This window comes from Medicago sativa, chromosome 6 (assembly GCF_051527215.1).
Source record: "Medicago sativa cultivar Bolivia chromosome 6, Bolivia_mono, whole genome shotgun sequence".
Classification (NCBI taxonomy): domain Eukaryota; kingdom Viridiplantae; phylum Streptophyta; class Magnoliopsida; order Fabales; family Fabaceae; genus Medicago; species Medicago sativa.
This window is the reverse complement of record NC_140754.1, coordinates 9,653,476-9,667,725: the sequence shown is the minus strand read 5'-3', so window position 1 is coordinate 9,667,725 and position 14,250 is coordinate 9,653,476. Positions and strand designations below refer to the sequence as shown.

The window sequence follows — 14,250 nt, the reverse complement described above, 5'->3', positions numbered from 1 at the left end:
AATCTCATGTCAAAATTCATTTCAGAAAATATCAGTTAAGTCATTTTTTAGTCAATATAGCCCCTAGGGGCATTTTAGTCATTTCCTGTGTTAAAATTTCTTTCAATCTTTTAAAAATTTGTTTAAGTCCTTTCAAATAGTGTGAATAAGTCTTCATTTCAATTCTATGTCAAAATCCATTTTAAAAATTGCATTTGGAGTCATTTTGGGTCAGTTTTGCCCCTAGGGGCATTTTAGTATTTTCATGTGTTAAAGCCCTGTTTAAATTCTAAAAATTGTCTCTGAGTCTTGTATAAGTTCTTGCTTTAATTCCCTGTTAAAAATCCATTTTAAATTTTCATCTGAGTCACTTTTAGTCGTTTTAAGCCCCTAGGGGCATTTTGGTCATTTCACATAATATTTCTGTTTCATTTTAATCTGCTTTGTTGTTTTTAATCGTCTCGCTTTACGTTAATTTTTCAATTTACTTTTTCAATTCAATTTTAGTTTTAATTTTCATTTCGGTCCTTGTACTTTTGGTATTTGCATTTTAATCCCTTTTTAAGTTTGTTAGAGTCCAAGTGCCATGTGTCCAAATGCTATTGGTCCTTAAGAGTTTGTTACAAGTCTAGTGTCACATGTCCCACTCCAATTGGTCCAAGGCTTACCACATCATCTATAAATGGGTCAAAGCCAAGTCAAAGTACACACATTCATTCATTTTACACAAAATCATAAAAAAAAATCCATTTTCTTTCCCTCTTTTCTTTCTCTCACGTAACAACTTTTCCTCCACCATTTTTCTCATCCCTAACCAACTTCCACCACCTCTAACCACCACTTCCACCACCATAACAACCACCCTAACAACCTCCTAACATCACCTCTAACCAACTTTCTCTCTCTTTTCCTTCCCTCTCCACCGTAACAAACACATTCCAACCCATTCCACCACCACTCCACCACCGTAACCAACACATTCCACCACCACTCCACCACCCTAACCAATTTAAACCACCATTCCAGCCACTCAATCACCATCAAAGACCTTCATCAATCATCTTAACACAATACTGCTTTTCGATCTCAAACAACAATCACCAAAAATCAGCAAGCTAAATTCATGGAACAAGAAGGAATCGGAATTGAAACACGCACAGAAGAACGAAGCTGAAGCAGATTGGAATCGAAGCAAGTCACAACGGAAACGAAGAAACAGAACGGGAACACCACAAGCTTCATCAAATCCAGAATCGAATTCAAGGAGTGAGAAAAGCTCGAGATCGCAAACACCTGCAAACACGTGAATTTCGACGAAGCTCGGTGCGAGGAACTGGAACCGTGAGCATGTTAAAAATTTGATAAAGGCTCATGTAAATTCCCTTGTGATTTTGTGTCAATTTTTGTGGAGTTTTTGCATGCTTTTGATTCCAATATTTTGCCACATTATGTTGATACTTAATATGCAAATGTGTGATGTGTTTACTTCTGAAAATTGTGTTTGTTTGGCTGTTTTTGAAAGTACAAATTGTGAATTTCTTGTATTGTAAGTGATGTGTGTTGTTACAATGGGAAATAATGTGTAAAGTGGATTTGAAAATGCACTATAGGTCTTGGCTCATATTTGACTTTATAATTCTCATAATGTGGCTGGAATAAGCCATTTGAAAATTACCATTGATATGAGAATTTTAAGTCTTAAATTTGCTTTGATGTTATGGTAATCTTTCAAGTCCATTTTCCCATTTTTTGCTAAAGTTTTTGTTACTTTTCGGTTGAGTTTTGCTCATTTTGTTATGCAATTTCTACTTGCTTTATTTTCCATATTATATCTTGTGCTACTAATCTCTTTGTTCCATGTTTCATACATCATAAACATTCCATATCTCATTCCATCTCCATCTTATTTCTTGCACTTTAAGTTTCACCAAAGATTAGAATGTAATAATTAGGACTTTTTGTACTTTACTTTCATGCAATTTTAATTTCTTGCAAGACCATAGCATGTAAACTAGGGCATGATGTAATAAGGACAATGGACTCTAATGATGTACACCGACACAAGCACCGACACATGCACACACATCACTTTAAGTATATAGCTAGAATATGCATGTTTAGATGTATGTTTAGGATTGTATGTTTAGATGAATGTTTAGGCTTTATACTTAGTGATAGACGTTTGGCAAGTGCACCAAATACTATCGAAGTAGTAAAAATATCGATCCCACGAGGACTGTTTTTAACTTCAATAATTCAACTTCGTTATATAATTAGGATGTATAAAGTTTATTTTGTTTTGCCACTAGGCAGAAGATTTGGTTTGATTTTATGAAATCAAATAAAAGAGAATAGATTTGATTAAGAAAATATGGAGAGAGATGAGATCAGGTCTTCGAATCCTCTATGTTTCCCCTAATTGGTTACTGCACCTATTATTACTAATGATTCTCTAGTTTCACGATAGTTAACAAATTAGCCCTAATCAATCCCTTGAGTTAGGACCCTCTTTTTAAACTACAGCCCCTAATTCCTTAGGTGGTCTAATAATCATCAAAGGTTTAAGCACGTTAACCTAATATCACTAACAAACGATTATCCATTCCTAGACTAACCATGTTTATTAGAACAATTCAATTAGGTCTAAGTCGAAAGCTATGGTCAGTAGTCATTCGTTCTCACAAAATCATGTTTATATTTGATCAGGATATAAAAAGCATTAAGAACAATTGAATTGAATGAAAACTAGAATATCATTAATAAGTAATAGAGTTTCACAGCAACATGTATCAATTAGGGTTACATAGATTCATCTCTGACCTAATCTCTGAGAGATTTAGCTACTCATAATCGAGTTTACAAATAGCATAATCAATGAAATAATTAAAACATACATGAATTGGTAAAAGGATGAAGAAATCGCCCTTCTAGCCGTCTCCGATGTCTCAAAATCGCACTTTGCTCTCCAAAATCGTAACCCTTGTTCTTCAGATTGAGTGCAGTATTTATAGAAGTCATGGGCCTGACCCATCAAAATCGCGCCGCGCCTTGTATAATGGCGTGCCGCGATTTCCTCTTTACAGGAAGTGTGTAATTTTGCTTCAAAAATCGCAGCACGGCTTGAAATTGGCGTGGCGCGATTTCCTTCGAACAGACTTCAAATTTTAAGCTTTTTGCACTCCAGAACAGTATAAATTGCATGAGAACTCTATCAAAATGTCACAATAAGTCCCTAATATTACGTAATGACAGGATGTCATCACAACCCCAAACTTAAACCATTCCTTGTCCTCAAGGAATTTGCTTGCAACAGTGACAAATGACAGTAAAATAACAGTTACCTGACAAAACGATAGTACCCAAAAGTTCATTCTCCTTCTAGCTAAAGATGATCTAGTTTGACTTGTTCGCATCCACCAATTCACAACTCCTCGCATCAAATTGAAACAGGGTTCTACCAGTCGACATGCAGGTCTACATATTACCATACGCTTGAAAAGTTTCTAAATATCAATCAAAGTCAATATCATTACACACTTTTGAGGTCTTTAGGGTTATAACGGGGCTTAGGTGAAAGGTGGGATACATTTGGATAAGTAGGCTACACAAAATTTGAGTTAGGCATTCCTACGGAAGTTAAAGCACAAAATTCAATCCTTCAATCATTCACCTTGTGGAAATACAATCAATGCAAAGGTACTAGAGAACATTTTTAACATTTAGGGACAATCGAGTTTGAAGTTACTCGGATTTTAAATGTTTTGTCCCTTTTTCATCATTCAATTTTTTTTTTTGATACACCATTTTTGTGTGTATTTTGACAATTTCATATTTCTTTTCATTTTTGTTCTCTAATTCTCTAGTACCCCCACCCCAAACTTAGTTGGTTGCAAATTCCAATAGCAACCCCAAACTTAATCTTTAGCAACATTCTACAATGCCTTAACTCAGAAAATATATTAAGGGACAAGTCTTAAAAGTCTCTAGGCTTGTAATGTAGTTTGTCACCGAACAAAAAGTTCTAATCCTACCGGCTCACAATTGGTTAAGAAAGGATAAATTCAACAAATTAAAACAGGGTAGGCTTCAAAAAGGCTCACAGGACCAAGCACTTTTGCCTCAGTGTGTAATTGACAAAGACCAATCAATAATAGAGAAACAATGCAAGTTCTAGAAATGTAGTTGCATGGAAAACTAATCTAAATATAAGTAAATTGAAAAACAAGATTTGGCAATGAACCTTATGGCTGAGATTTCTGGGAGTATGTGACTACCTAGCAACGCCGTACACTTCGCCTTTGAATCAAGTCACCCCTCCTTTAGAACTTTTGGAATAACGTTTCATCAAACAACTATTACTAAACTGGAATAAGTCACATGAAACAAAACAAATTCATTAATAATAAACAAGTGCAGGAGCAATTACAATAGGGAAATAAGTTCAATGGACTTCGACATTAAAAAGAAAATAAAGAAAATAAATTGAAAACAAAGTAAATCTAGTGGGTTGCCTCCCACTCAGCGCTTCTTTACCGTCACTAGCTTGACTGATACGGATCCTCAGAGGTCCTTCAGAATGAGTGCCACCCTTCCTTTTGGTAGGTCGCCACCTAGGTATGGTTTAACTCTTTGTCCATTTACTTTGAAACTTCGATCTCCTTCAGGTGTCACTAGTTCAACAGCTCCATATGGTGACACACTTTTGACCAAGAATGGTCCAGACCATTTTGACTTGAGCTTCCCAGGAAACAGCTTCAACCTGGAATTATACAACAAAACTAGTTGTCCACAGTTAATATCCCTAGACACTAAGTTTTTGTCATGATACCTTTTTGTCCTGGCTTTATAGATGAGCGCATTTTCATACGCTCTAAGCCTCATCTCCTCAAGTTCATTAAGTTTCAAAATTCTTTTCTTACCAGCGGCTATTTGATCAAAATTTAAGGCCTTAATGGCCCAATAAGCTTTATGTTCTAGCTCGACTGGAAGATGACATGCCTTCCCATAGACTAACTGATAGGGTGAGAACCCAAGATGGGTCTTAAAGGCTGTCCTATATGCCCACAGTGCGTCATCTAATTTCCTAGACCAATCTTTCCTATTTGACGCAACTGTCTTCTCCAGAATCTGTTTCAGCTGTCGGTTTGAAACCTCTGCTTGACCACTAGTTTGTGGGTGATAGGGAGTTGCAACTTTGTGCTTAATGTTATACTTTTTGAGCACATTTTCAAGAAAATTATTGCAAAAATGCTTCCCCCCATCACTGATCAATACTCTAGGGGTTCCAAACCTAGTGAAATTATTCTTTTGAAGGAAGTTGACAACCGTTTTGGCATCATTAGCAACACATGGTATCGCTTCAACCCACTTTGTGACATAATCAACACAGACTAGAATATGGAGATAAGAGTAAGAGGAAGGGAATGGTCCCATAAAATCAATACCCCAACAATCAAATGGTTCAACTTCAATGATTCCTTTTAGGGGCATTTCATTCCTCTTTGATATGTTACCTGTCCTTTGGCATCTGTCACATCTTGTGACAAAGTTGTGGTAATCTTTGAAAAGGGTGGGCCACCAGAATCCACTTTGCAAAATTTTTGCAGCTGTTCTTTCTCCACTGTGGTGGCCTCCATAAGCTGAGCTATGGCAGTGCCACATGATACTATGTGCTTCCGCACCTGCAACACAACGTCTAATCAAACCGTCAGTACCTACCTTAAACAGATACGGGTCATCCCACAAGTAGTGGTTTGCATCTTTGAAGAACTTTTTCCTCTGAGGGTAGGTCAGATCATCAGGAATTATGTTGTCGGCCTTAAAGTTCGCCATGTCAGCAAACCAAGGTCTTTCTCCAATAGCAAACAGCTGTTCATCGGGGAACTCGGCCTTAATGGCCTTCTCCTTCTTTGTCACCTCATCATTCTCCAGCCTTGAGAGGTGGTCAGCTACCACGTTCTCGACTCCCTTCTTGTCACGAATTTCAAGATCAAATTCTTGCAATAATAGGATCCACCTCAACAGTCGAGGCTTTGAATCCCCTTTAGTTAAGAGATATTTGAGAGCTACATGATCTGTAAAAACAATGACTTTGGAGCCTATTAGATAAGAACGAAATTTTTCCAATGCAAAGATTACCGCAAGCAATTCCTTTTCAGTTGTGGAATAGTTAACTTGATTTTCATTTAAAACCATGCTTGCATAGTAAATTGCATGAAAAAATTTGTTCTTGCGTTGGCCTAGGACTGCACCAACAGCATAATCACTTGCATCACACATAAGTTCAAAAGGTAAATCCCAATCGGGTGCAATGATTATTGGTGCAGTCACCAACTTGTTTTTAATCAAAGAAAAAGCATTTAGACATTCAGAATCAAAATTAAACTCATTTTCTTTGACTAAGAGGTTACAGAGGGGTTTGGAAATTTTAGAAAAGTCTTTTATGAACCGCCGATAGAAACCGGCATGCCCCAAGAAACTCCTCACTCCTTTAACATTGATGGGTGGAGGAAGTTTCTCTATAACCTCTATCTTGGCTTGGTCTACCTCAATGCCTTTAGCACTTATTTTATGCCCCAAAACTATACCTTCAGTTACCATAAAATGACATTTTTCCCAATTCAAAACAAGGTTAGTTTCGGTGCATCTTTTAAGTACAGCATTTAAATGGAACAAGCATTGATCAAAAGACTTACCAAAAACAGAAAAGTCGTCCATAAATACCTCAATGTTCTTCTCTATCATATCAGAGAAGATGGAAAGCATGCACCTTTGAAAGGTTGCCGGCGCATTACACAGCCCAAAGGGCATCCTTCGATAAGCAAACACTCCAAATGGACAAGTGAAGGCAGTCTTTTCTTGATCCTCCGGAGCCACTGCAATTTGATTATACCCCGAATACCCATCCAAGAAGCAATAAAAGGCTTGGCCAGCCAATCTCTCAATCATTTGATCCATGAATGGTAATGGAAAGTGGTCCTTTCTTGTTGCGGTATTCAACCTCCGGTAGTCTATACACATTCTCCAACCAGTGACGGTGCGGGTAGGTATCAATTCATTTTTTTCATTTGCTACCACCGTCATTCCTCCTTTCTTGGGTACCACATGAACTGGACTTACCCATGAGCTATCTGAGATAGGGTAGATCATACCTGCATCTAGTAACTTCAGCACCTCTTTCTTCACCACTTCCTTCATTGTTGGGTTAAGTCTCCTTTGAGGTTGAACTACCGGTTTGTATTCAGCCTCCATGTGTATTTTATGCATGCAATAAGCTGGACTAATACCCTTCAAATCAGAAATGTTCCACCCCAAAGCTCCTTGATTGTCTCTCAAAACCCTCATTAATTTTTCTTCTTCCAAAGGTGTCAAGGTATTGCTGATAATTACTGGTTTAGAGGCATCCTTAGTGAGAAAAACATATTTCAAGTGAGAAGGGAGTTCTTTTAATTCTGGATTTTTCTCTCCTTCTCCACTCAAAATAGGAGCATCCATAGAGTGCTTACCCATTAATTCTTCTATTTTTACCGGTCCCAACTCTTGCTTGCTTGCTGCTAGTTGCTTCACACAATCACTTACTTCAAGATCTTCATCATCTTCACCTTTTGCTATAGAATTCACAATTGTACGTTCAAGAGGGTGTGTTGGTTGATGTTCACAAGAGTCATCTTTAACTATTTCTTCAACAATGTCAATCCGGTAACACTTGGGATTTTCATCTTTGTGCTTCATGGCCTCAAATATATTAAACACTACTTGCTCCTTATGGAATCTCAACATTAGCTCTCCTTTCTCAATGTCAATCAAAGCACGGCCAGTTGCAAGGAAAGGTCTTCCTAGAATGAGTGGCATGTCCTCATCTTCAGCCATATCTAAGATCACAAAATCTGCCGGAAATACCAAGTCATTAACCTTGACTAGCACATCTTCAATTATACCGAAAGGATAAGAGATTGACCGATCAGCTAAAGTAATGGTCATTCTTGTTGGTTTTGGTTCCCCGCACTTAAGCTTCTTCATCATTGAAAGAGGCATCAGGTTGATACTTGCTCCCAAATCACATAAAGCTCTTCCAATGTCTACCGGTCCAATTGAACAAGGGATAGTAAAAGCACCAGGATCCTTCAGCTTAGGTGGCAGCTTCTTTTGAAGAATAGCACTACAATTTTCAGAAAGTGCAATATTCTCATCATCCTTAGGCTTCCTTCGTTTAGTCAACAAGTCTTTCATGAACTTAGCATATAACGGCATTTGATCAAGAGCTTCGCCGAAAGGAATGTTCACCTGAAGTTGTGAGAAAAGTTGCATGAACTTCTTGAATTGACCTTCATCCTTTTCTTTCTTCTTCGAAAGGTGAGGGTATGGAAGCTTCACATATGATGGAATAACCTGTGGTTTGTCTCCATCTTTCAATATTTGACTCTTCGTCTTCCTCAAGATTGAATCTTCATCAATTAACTTCTCACTTTTTTCTCCCTCTATTTTTTTCTTCCTTTCTTTTTCAACTACATCCTCATCATTTTTTTTCAACTACATCATTCTCCTCCACCTCAACTACTTCATCAACCTTCTTTGGAGCTTTTGGAACTAAAGGTGTCAAAACCTTTTTACTCCTCAATTCAATAGCATTACAAGACTCATTCTTAGGGTTGTCTTTAGTGTTACCTGAGAATCCGCCCTTGTTTTGTTCAGCCAACTGCTTAGCCAATTGCCCCAGTTGAGTTTTAAGCATCTTCCTAGAAGCTTCATTGTTCTTTCTTTCAGCTTCTTGACTTTTCTTCATCTCTTCAAAGTTACCTTGTGTCATCTTCATGAAGTTCATCATAGTTTCCTCAAGAGCTGATGGCTTCCTTTGTTGTTGTTGAGAAGGAGTGAGCATCTGAGAGTTCAAAGCATTGTTATTTGAGTAGCTTAGATTGGGATGCTTATTGATGCCTGAATTGTAGTATTGATTCTGCCTTTGATAACCTCCCATGAAGTTAGCTTCTTCACTTGATCCTTCTGGAACACACTCACCGTTTGGATGTTCTTCACCGCATAGGTCACATTTGATTGCAGCCACTTGTTGTTGCTTATGAGCCAAAGTGAAGCCTTGAAACTCCTTAGTTAGAGCTTCGATTTGTTTGTTCATAGCTGCTTGGTTAGCAAGAATAGCAGTTTGTTCACTCACCCCAAACACTCCTCTTTCTTTCTTTTTAGCTTGATCACGATACTCATTGCCAGCCATGTTTTCAATTAGAGCTTGAACTTCATGATCAGTTTTGCTCTTGAGACTACCTCCCGCGGAAGCATCTAAGAACATTCTAGTGTTTGGTGTTACCCCCTCAGTGAAGATTTGGAGGTATTGTTTCTCAGTGAACTCATGATTAGGGCATCTCTTAAGAAGCAAATTGAATCGCTCCCAAGCATCATACAATGATTCACCTTCTCCTTGCTTGAAGTTAGAGATCTCCATCTTCTTTTCCCAATATTTAGACATAGGGAAATATTTCTCCAAGAACTTCAGCTCTAACTCTTCCCATGTTTGGACAGTCCCGTTTGGTATTGTTAGCAACCAATCTTTTGCTCTTCCCGTCAAGGTGAAAGGAAACAGCCTTAGCTTCTTCTGTGCTTCAGTCACGGTGGCTGGTTGCACACAAAACTCGCAAGTTTCAGCAAAGCGGCTCAAGTGTTCATGAGGACTCATAGCTTCAGTCCCATCGAATTGCTTGTCCCTCAAACCGTTGAGGACAGTTGTCTTGATGTCGAAAGCTACGGGGTTAGCTGGTTGAAAAGTGTGGGTCAGTTGACCGCGATGAGTGGCTAACCTGTAGTCTCCTAGCTTAGGCCTCGGTGGTACAACACCTTCTCCTTCCATAGTTGCAGATTTAGGAGAAGAGATCGTTTCAGATTCAGTTGAGAGTGGCTCCGGTATTTGTTCTCGAACACCCGGTGGAACGGACTGAGCTAACCTTTGCGATCGAACAGCTTTCCGAAGTGCTCTAGCAGTCCTTTCAATTTCCAGATCGTACTCTAAGTCGTCTGAGCTCTGTTTACCTCGCATAAACAGCAAAATACCTTAGTAGCACTGCACAACGCAAAGTAATCAAATGAATATGAAAACAGAAAAATAAAAATTAAAAACAGAAAATTAAATTGCAAAAACCCTAAATTATAACGTAATTGCCTTGTTGAAATAATTCAACAGTCCCCGGCAACGGCGCCAAAAACTTGATAGACGTTTGGCAAGTGCACCAAATACTATCGAAGTAGTAAAAATATCGATCCCACGAGGACTGTTTTTAACTTCAATAATTCAACTTTGTTATATAATTAGGATGTATAAAGTTTATTTTGTTTTGCCACTAGGCAGAAGATTTGGTTTGATGTTATGAAATCAAATAAAAGAGAATAGATTTGATTAAGAAAATATGGAGAGAGATGAGATCAGGTCTTCGAATCCTCTATGTTTCCCCCAATTGGTTACTGCATCTATTATTACTAATGATTCTCTAGTTTCACGATAGTTAACAAATTAGCCCTAATCAATCCCTTGAGTTAGGACCCTCTTTTTAAACTACAGCCCCTAATTCCTTAGGTGGTCTAATAATCATCAAAGGTTTAAGCACGTTAACCTAATATCACTAACAAACGATTATCCATTCCTAGACTAACCATGTTTATTAGAACAATTCAATTAGGTCTAAGTCGAAAGCTATGGTCAGTAGTCATTCGTTCTCACAAAATCATGTTTATATTTGATCAGGATATAAAAAGCATTAAGAACAATTGAATTGAATGAAAACTAGAATATCATTAATAAGTAATAGAGTTTCACAGCAACATGTATCAATTAGGGTTACATAGATTCATCTCTGACCTAATCTCTGAGAGATTTAGCTACTCATAATCGAGTTTACAAATAGCATAATCAATGAAATAATTAAAACATACATGAATTGGTAAAAGGATGAAGAAATCGCCCTTCTAGCCGTCTCCGATGTCTCAAAATCGCACTTTGCTCTCCAAAATCGTAACCCTTGTTCTTCAGATTGAGTGCAGTATTTATAGAAGTCATGGGCCTGACCCATCAAAATCGCGCCGCGCCTTGTATAATGGCGTGCCGCGATTTCCTCTTTACAGGAAGTGTGTAATTTTGCTTCAAAAATCGCAGCACGGCTTGAAATTGGCGTGGCGCGATTTCCTTCGAACAGACTTCAAATTTTAAGCTTTTTGCACTCCAGAACAGTATAAATTGCATGAGAACTCTATCAAAATGTCACAATAAGTCCCTAATATTACGTAATGACAGGATGTCATCACAACCCCAAACTTAAACCATTCCTTGTCCTCAAGGAATTTGCTTGCAACAGTGACAAATGACAGTAAAATAACAGTTACCTGACAAAACGATAGTACCCAAAAGTTCATTCTCCTTCTAGCTAAAGATGATCTAGTTTGACTTGTTCGCATCCACCAATTCACAACTCCTCGCATCAAATTGAAACAGGGTTCTACCAGTCGACATGCAGGTCTACATATTACCATACGCTTGAAAAGTTTCTAAATATCAATCAAAGTCAATATCATTACACACTTTTGAGGTCTTTAGGGTTATAACGGGGCTTAGGTGAAAGGTGGGATACATTTGGATAAGTAGGCTACACAAAATTTGAGTTAGGCATTCCTACGGAAGTTAAAGCACAAAATTCAATCCTTCAATCATTCACCTTGTGGAAATACAATCAATGCAAAGGTACTAGAGAACATTTTTAACATTTAGGGACAATCGAGTTTGAAGTTACTCGGATTTTAAATGTTTTGTCCCTTTTTCATCATTCAATTTTTTTTTTTTTGATACACCATTTTTGTGTGTATTTTGACAATTTCATATTTCTTTTCATTTTTGTTCTCTAATTCTCTAGTACCCCCACCCCAAACTTAGTTGGTTGCAAATTCCAATAGCAACCCCAAACTTAATCTTTAGCAACATTCTACAATGCCTTAACTCAGAAAATATATTAAGGGACAAGTCTTAAAAGTCTCTAGGCTTGTAATGTAGTTTGTCACCGAACAAAAAGTTCTAATCCTACCGGCTCACAATTGGTTAAGAAAGGATAAATTCAACAAATTAAAACAGGGTAGGCTTCAAAAAGGCTCACAGGACCAAGCACTTTTGCCTCAGTGTGTAATTGACAAAGACCAATCAATAATAGAGAAACAATGCAAGTTCTAGAAATGTAGTTGCATGGAAAACTAATCTAAATATAAGTAAATTGAAAAACAAGATTTGGCAATGAACCTTATGGCTGAGATTTCTGGGAGTATGTGACTACCTAGCAACGCCGTACACTTCGCCTTTGAATCAAGTCACCCCTCCTTTAGAACTTTTGGAATAACGTTTCATCAAACAACTATTACTAAACTGGAATAAGTCACATGAAACAAAACAAATTCATTAATAATAAACAAGTGCAGGAGCAATTACAATAGGGAAATAAGTTCAATGGACTTCGACATTAAAAAGAAAATAAAGAAAATAAATTGAAAACAAAGTAAATCTAGTGGGTTGCCTCCCACTCAGCGCTTCTTTACCGTCACTAGCTTGACTGATACGGATCCTCAGAGGTCCTTCAGAATGAGTGCCACCCTTCCTTTTGGTAGGTCGCCACCTAGGTATGGTTTAACTCTTTGTCCATTTACTTTGAAACTTCGATCTCCTTCAGGTGTCACTAGTTCAACAGCTCCATATGGTGACACACTTTTGACCAAGAATGGTCCAGACCATTTTGACTTGAGCTTCCCAGGAAACAGCTTCAACCTGGAATTATACAACAAAACTAGTTGTCCACAGTTAATATCCCTAGACACTAAGTTTTTGTCATGATACCTTTTTGTCCTGGCTTTATAGATGAGCGCATTTTCATACGCTCTAAGCCTCATCTCCTCAAGTTCATTAAGTTTCAAAATTCTTTTCTTACCAGCGGCTATTTGATCAAAATTTAAGGCCTTAATGGCCCAATAAGCTTTATGTTCTAGCTCGACTGGAAGATGACATGCCTTCCCATAGACTAACTGATAGGGTGAGAACCCAAGATGGGTCTTAAAGGCTGTCCTATATGCCCACAGTGCGTCATCTAATTTCCTAGACCAATCTTTCCTATTTGACGCAACTGTCTTCTCCAGAATCTGTTTCAGCTGTCGGTTTGAAACCTCTGCTTGACCACTAGTTTGTGGGTGATAGGGAGTTGCAACTTTGTGCTTAATGTTATACTTTTTGAGCACATTTTCAAGAAAATTATTGCAAAAATGCTTCCCCCCATCACTGATCAATACTCTAGGGGTTCCAAACCTAGTGAAATTATTCTTTTGAAGGAAGTTGACAACCGTTTTGGCATCATTAGCAACACATGGTATCGCTTCAACCCACTTTGTGACATAATCAACACAGACTAGAATATGGAGATAAGAGTAAGAGGAAGGGAATGGTCCCATAAAATCAATACCCCAACAATCAAATGGTTCAACTTCAATGATTCCTTTTAGGGGCATTTCATTCCTCTTTGATATGTTACCTGTCCTTTGGCATCTGTCACATCTTGTGACAAAGTTGTGGTAATCTTTGAAAAGGGTGGGCCACCAGAATCCACTTTGCAAAATTTTTGCAGCTGTTCTTTCTCCACTGTGGTGGCCTCCATAAGCTGAGCTATGGCAGTGCCACATGATACTATGTGCTTCCGCACCTGCAACACAACGTCTAATCAAACCGTCAGTACCTACCTTAAACAGATACGGGTCATCCCACAAGTAGTGGTTTGCATCTTTGAAGAACTTTTTCCTCTGAGGGTAGGTCAGATCATCAGGAATTATGTTGTCGGCCTTAAAGTTCGCCATGTCAGCAAACCAAGGTCTTTCTCCAATAGCAAACAGCTGTTCATCGGGGAACTCGGCCTTAATGGCCTTCTCCTTCTTTGTCACCTCATCATTCTCCAGCCTTGAGAGGTGGTCAGCTACCACGTTCTCGACTCCCTTCTTGTCACGAATTTCAAGATCAAATTCTTGCAATAATAGGATCCACCTCAACAATCGAGGCTTTGAATCCCCTTTAGTTAAGAGATATTTGAGAGCTACATGATCTGTAAAAACAATGACTTTGGAGCCTATTAGATAAGAACGAAATTTTTCCAATGCAAAGATTACCGCAAGCAATTCCTTTTCAGTTGTGGAATAGTTAACTTGATTTTCATTTAAAACCATGCTTGCATAGTAAATTGCATGAAAAAATTTGTTCTT

General features: G+C 38.0%; 1 non-coding gene across 1 annotated transcript; it reads left to right on the top strand.

Moving 5' to 3' along the window:
* The first annotated feature begins 9,335 nt into the window (after nucleotides 1-9,335).
* Nucleotides 9,336-9,441, top strand: LOC146912654 (small nucleolar RNA R71). Its single transcript, XR_015017244.1, has one exon. It is a non-coding gene; the product is annotated as a small nucleolar RNA R71 (small nucleolar RNA).
* Nucleotides 9,442-14,250: the final 4,809 nt, after the last annotated feature.